Source organism: Apostichopus japonicus, chromosome 9 (assembly GCF_037975245.1).
Source record: "Apostichopus japonicus isolate 1M-3 chromosome 9, ASM3797524v1, whole genome shotgun sequence".
NCBI lineage: Eukaryota > Metazoa > Echinodermata > Holothuroidea > Aspidochirotida > Stichopodidae > Apostichopus > Apostichopus japonicus.
Genome location: NC_092569.1, coordinates 34931523 through 34938340, shown reverse-complemented (window position 1 = coordinate 34938340; position 6818 = coordinate 34931523).

Genomic DNA, 6818 nt, shown 5'->3' with positions numbered 1-6818 from the left:
TCAACCGATTACGTGGACAAAAATAAAAGTTCGTAATTTCACTAGGAGCATATGTTTTGTGGGGGGTAGAGCCTGTTTAGAGCAACTGCGTTACGTGGACATCGAATGTCCACATAATCGGTTAGTGTCCACATAGCGCGGTGGGATACTAACGAATGTCCACGTAATCCAGGTCGAGTGAGAGTATATATATATATATATATATATATATATATATATATATATATATATATATATATATATATATATATATATATATCTATATCTATATCTATATCTATATCTATATCTATATCTATATCTATATATATGTATATATATATATATCTATATATATATATATATATATATATATACGACAACAGTCGTGTATGTAACTTAATTTCTTCCTAGCACGGTTGTGCGGTTTGTTGCTATGGCTACAGGCATGAAACTCGAGTGACAACATGCTGTAGGTTACCGTATAAGTATACTATGTAATGTACTTGTTCTACTTCCATGTATTGAACACTTTTGCAGCAGGAAGTGAACATCTGAATATTTGTGTATGTGTGTGGTGTGATGAGTGTCAAATCAAAATGATGAAAGCAGAAAACCCGAAAAAGAAGGACACGGATTAATTTATGTGTAAATATCTAACAAAGAGTAAAATTATATTGAACCTCTTTTTCAACAACAACAACTATTTCAATAACAAACTTCATTGTCATCCAAAGATTGTTAAAGTTCTTTATTTACAAATGTAAGTCTTACACACTGTTTGAATAAACTTGTTATTAGTAAATTAATATTTCTGAATTCTAACACATCATACTTTAGCATTATTTAAAGCCAATTTATACGCTTTAACACACCAATAGATTCACTGTGGTCGAGTGGTGCGGACTTTGGTTCGTGACACAAAGATCCGGGGTTCGATTCCTACCTTCGCCTGATGAGTCCCGAAGGGACGAAACAGGTCGTGAAGTGGAATTTTTCTGATGTGTTATTCTTTATTGATTTACTATATATCTGTCATACCACTTGCTACACAAAGCCAATATATACGTTTTAACACACCAATAGATTCACTGTGGTCGAGTGGTACGGACTTTGGTTCGTGACACAAAGATCCGGGGTTCGATTCCTACCTTCGCCTGATGAGTCCCAAAAGGACGAAACCGGTCGTAAAGTGGAATTTGTCTGGTGTGTTATTCTTTATGGATTTACTATATATCTGTCATACCAATTGCTATATATATATATATATATATATAGCAATTGGTATTGGACACGGACACGGATATATATATATATATATATCTATATCTATATATATATATATATATATATATATATATATATATATATATATATATATATATATATATATATATATATATATATATATATATATGTTGATACTAGATGAGACTAGTGGAACACTAGTAGTTGTAACTCGGAGTTTCACGCTTTGTAGCGATCTTCAGACAACTGGTAGCTTCAAGTTATGCTCCATGAATATATAGGATCCTCGTCGGGATTACCGGGGATTGTGCGGTTGTTGGTGTATTGTTCTGCCTGGGTATTCTCTTTCGCGTCCGTTCTGTTTGTGGGTTTGTAAGACTTTCAACAGAAACACCGTCATAATGACAAGTTTACACAGTTTTCTTATACGTTCATGTTTACAATCACTTCTATACTTGTATAGCGCCATCAATTGAGCCTTTACACCTTCACTTACCCGCCATTCTATATCAGAACGCGTCCTCAGCTACATATACATCAAGGATTGTAGTGTAAACGGAATATATTTCTTCCGTCCGCCGTTTTAGGCTGGAGTCTAATTTTTCTTTCTGGTAAGTGAAGCATTGTTTTTAATATCATTGTTTAAGAAGCCATTTCCAACCCGTAGAAGGGGCTTGCCAATATGGCAACCCCTGGCCCACTAGAACCCTTAGAGATTGAAAACTTAGACCTATCCACCCTAGACCTAGATATTAATGATTGGATTCCGGTCCATAACATCAGAAAACGTCAACGCCCAAACTCCGTAGAAACAAATCCATCACCAAATACCAAACCGACCTCTAAAAAGACCTCCCAAACAATAATTGTCTCTGGAATACTGCCTGAAATATCAAACAATCCTATCAAACTAGCAAAACTAATCAACGAAGAAAAGCCAACTGCAGTTATAACCAACATAAACCGTCTAAGAAGCAATGACATACTTATCACCCCCCATGATCCTAAATCTTCAAACGTCCTCCTACAACCATGGACACAACAATCTAAACTAGGCAATCCCAAACCAAGAATCCCTCAAAATATCAAACAAAAGACTTTCTCAGTGGTAGCATGCGGTATCAACCCAGAAGTAGAAACTAAAGACATAGAGCAACAACTGAAAGACCAAGAATACTCTCCAATAATTGTAAAAAGACTGATCAGTCGTGCTACCAACAACCCTACCTGGAAAATCAAAATAACATTCAATGACCAAGAATCACAAAAATCCCTCTTAACTAATGGCCTTTACCTGGGCTACTCAAAACACAAGACCGAAGAATATCAAGAACCACCACAAATTAATCAATGTTTCAAATGCCAAAAGTTCGGGCACACTCACCACACATGTAAAAACGAGACCCGTTGCCTAAGATGTGGTGAAAATCATAGAGTTAAAGACTGCCCTTCAAAACGAGAAAATACAAAATGCGCCAACTGCTCTGGATCCCATGCTGCCCTTTACAAAGGCTGCCCTAAATTTAAAGAAGCCAAATTTGAAGCAAAAACTAAACAACAAGAACAAAGAACCTATGCCAATGTCACCAAAAATACCCCTAAAATTGAGGTAACAAACAAAATCTCAAAAGAAGAAAAGATTAACATATCAATGTTTGTAATCGAAATGATTCAATATACCCTTCAAAAGGCAAAAATAAACGTTAAAGCTGACGACATAGCCAGTTACGCCACTGTGTTGGCACTTAAACATCTTAACTTAAATGCCCCTAAATCTGTTTTCATGGAACGTCTCTACCAACCTTCCATTTTTAGCCCTCCTGTAGCCCATAAATGACAGGCTCACTTTCTCCTTCAGTGAAGTTCCTTCACCTAAATATTAACAGCATCCTTTCAAAATTAAGTCTCCTTCTCAATCTTATCGCCATCCACTCCCCTGATATCATCTCCTTAAACGAAACTAAGCTAAATATAAATTCCCATCTAAACATTCCTGGTTACCAAATTTTCAGAAAGGATGTCTCTAGGTCTAAAGGAGGAGTACTGATTGCAGTAAAAAACATTCTCAAAACTACTCTTCTCTCAAACCCAACCCAACCTAACAACCAATCAATTGAAATTATAATCGAAAGAAATAACAGACCTCTCCATATTATTAGCTACTACAGTCCCCCACGTGAACCAATTTCCCCCGCTATTATACAAAAGTGTTCCAACAAAAATACCATTCTCTTAGGAGATCTAAATGCCCACAACATTATTTTTGGTAGCTCCAAAACTTCCGAAAAAGGTAAAGCTCTCCTTGAAATCTGCGATATCCATAATCTAACAATAATCAACCAAAACACCAAAACCAGATTAAACCCAATAAACAACAATACAGAGCTACTTGACTACGCCATAACCTCAAATGATCTCGCAACTAAAACTCATTCAGTACAAATTTTAGAAGATGACCTAATCAGCGACCATTTCCCACTTCTTTTTGAATTAGACCTAAACCTAAACCGTCAACAAATTAAAGAACTGACTTTCAATTATGATAAAACAAATTGGACATCCTTTAAAATGGAACTCCTAGCAAACAACACCATCCCCGAATTCAATAATAAAAACAACCAGCTAAATTACATTGATAATTACTGTGATAATATTGCCCATCATATCTTCAATACTTTCAAAAAACATTGTCCCTTAAAAACAAAACAAAACAGAAATCGAAAGCTCAATAAGGAGACTCTAACACTTATCAAATACAGACGCCGCCTTCGTAGATTCTACATGATCTCTCGAGATCCCACTCACAAAACCCAAATTAACCAGCTAAGAAAACAAATAAACAGACAAATATTAGCAGACGACCAAAACCGTTTAAAAAATGATTGCCATTCTATAATTAATGATAAAAACCCCAAAACCTTTTGGAAAAAACTAAAAACTATCATTAACCCCATTACCAATCCAAACACCGGTAACATAGACCAAGGACTTAAAGATAACGTAGGAAACTTGGTCACAAACATTCAAGACCAAATTAAAATTTTTGAATTATACTTTAAAGATGTTTTCAATATCTTCCATGGCCCCTCCTATGATAATAATTTCAAAGATGAAATAGACCGTAAAATCATTAATAACGCCGAAAAGTTTATCCCTAATCCATCAGGACTTCTAAACGAAAACATCCCTCTACTTAAAGAAATAAGTCTACATGAATGGCACAATGCCACCAAAAATTGTAAAAATACCTCCTCTCCTGGTCTCGATAACATAAACTACCAAATGCTTAAAAACATCCCTCCTGTTTTCGTAACATCCCATATTATCCCACTCTTTAACGAACTCCTTAGATTGGGTTACTTCCCAAGTCCATGGAAATCCGCAAAAATAATTTTAATACCTAAACCTAACAAAGATCGTACAAAACCTCAAAACTACCGACCAATTAGTCTCCTTCCAGCTTTGGGTAAGATATTCGAGAGAATTATCGACAACCGCACTAGAACCCACTTAGATCAAAACAATTTAATTTCCCCGTTTCAATCAGGCTTTCGCCAACACAAATCCACTATAAACCAAACTTTCCGCCTCTCCGAAGAAATACGCCTCGGCTTTGTTAAAAACCATTACACTACTGCTCTTTTTCTTGATGCCGAAAAGGCATTTGATAAAGCATTGCATAACGGAATCAGAATTAAACTCCTAAATTTTAATCTCCCCTCCAATTACACCAGACTTTTTTCGTCTTTTCTCATTGACCGCAATATAAAAATCTGTTACAAAAATCAATACTCAAATTTTATCGGCCTCCATGCTGGCACCCCGCAGGGGGCTGTTCTCAGCCCTCTCCTCTACACCCTATTTGTTAATGACCTAAATATCCCCCCTCTAACTAGGTGCAACTACAGTCAGTACGCTGACGATATAGCCATTTGGAGCACCAGTAAAAATATTCATATAACGGAACTAAATCTCAAGAAAGCAATTACACATCTAGAAAACTGGTGCTCAAAATGGAGAGTAAAAATAAATCCTTCAAAATCTAAGCTAGTTAACTTTTCCTTTCAAAACTCAAAACAACGATATCATATATCTAAAATCAACCTTTTTAACATTCCAATCACTGCCTCTCCTAGTGCAACTTTCCTTGGCATAACTTTTGATAACAAACTCACGTTTAAACTCCATTGTGCTAGAACTGCAGGGCGCTGTTGGTCTCTACTTAAATTCCTTCAAATCCTTTCACACAAGTATAACTTCCCTCCGAATACTATTATCCGTATCTATAAAACCAAAATAAAGCCGATCCTCAGCTACGGGAGCATCTCCCTGCTTTCCATTTCTAATAGCAACAAACAAGTTTTAAACAGAATCCATACAACAGCCTATCGAATTGCACTGAAAATCCCTTCTTATATCGGAACCTGGCATGTTCTTCATGCGGGCAACACAACTCCTATTTTTAAACTTCTTGAAGAATTTAACATTAACCTATACCAAAACAACCTCGATAAAGACCCTTTAATCAAAGATCTCTTCCTGAAATACCAAGTCGTAAACACACACTTCCCGAATAAACGAAACCAATCTGTCTTTTCATTCCTTAGTACTTAAGAACTTAAACCCCAATCAATAGAAATCTCTCCCTCGCTAGCCCTTTGTCTCCTTTGTCCCCTGACTTCGGGTTCTTTCCTCCATTCACCCATGGCTTTCTATTCAATGCTATTGTAACGATACTTCGCTTATCAACCATTCCCTGGCTCAACAAAGACAACTGATCCCCAGAAAAAAAAAAAAAAAAAAAAAAAAAAAAACGTTGTCTTTTCTTTGAAAACAATTCTATTATCCCCCGCAGGACCTCGATCAGGGGTAAAATTTCGTTTACTACTAGTGTTCCACTAGTCTCATCTAGTATCAACATATATTCCGCTCTGTCCAATGGACATAGAGCACTCTGCGCCAAGATAGACGCCAACCTACTCTACCTACGCTCCTGACCAGTCAGTCGAGCACTCTCGCCTATCTGCAATAGACGGAACAATGGAACAGCCGAACCAAGTCAGCTTTAACTACTCCATGAAGAATATACCTATACCAACTGCCAACACCTACAAGAAGATACTCATCGAAAAAGTCGAAAACGTCATCAAACGTATGAGATGGAAAGCTTCCTTCTTCCTAAAAACATGCAACAACAACGAGGAAGATGACGAGGAGGATGACGAGCACCACCCTGCACATACGGAGAATTTCGGATTCAAAAGCAAGAAGTGCCCACCGCAGATCGAAGAACTGAGGCTGTTTGAGGACGACTTGCTCCGTATGATCGAGAACGTGAAGTTCAAAAAAGTCACCAACCAATTCCAAGACAAACTCAGAAAAGACGTCAGCAGGATCAAGAAATCTACCAAACTGCTCATCCCGGCCGACAAAACCAGAAACATGTACGAGATAGACACCCAACTACACGAAAAACTCCTCAGGCAACACATCACAAAGAACTACCAGACGACCTCCATGGTTCCTGTCAACAGAATCAACGCCGAAGCCAGAACTATCGCCGAGAAACTAGGGATCACACCCACATCTCC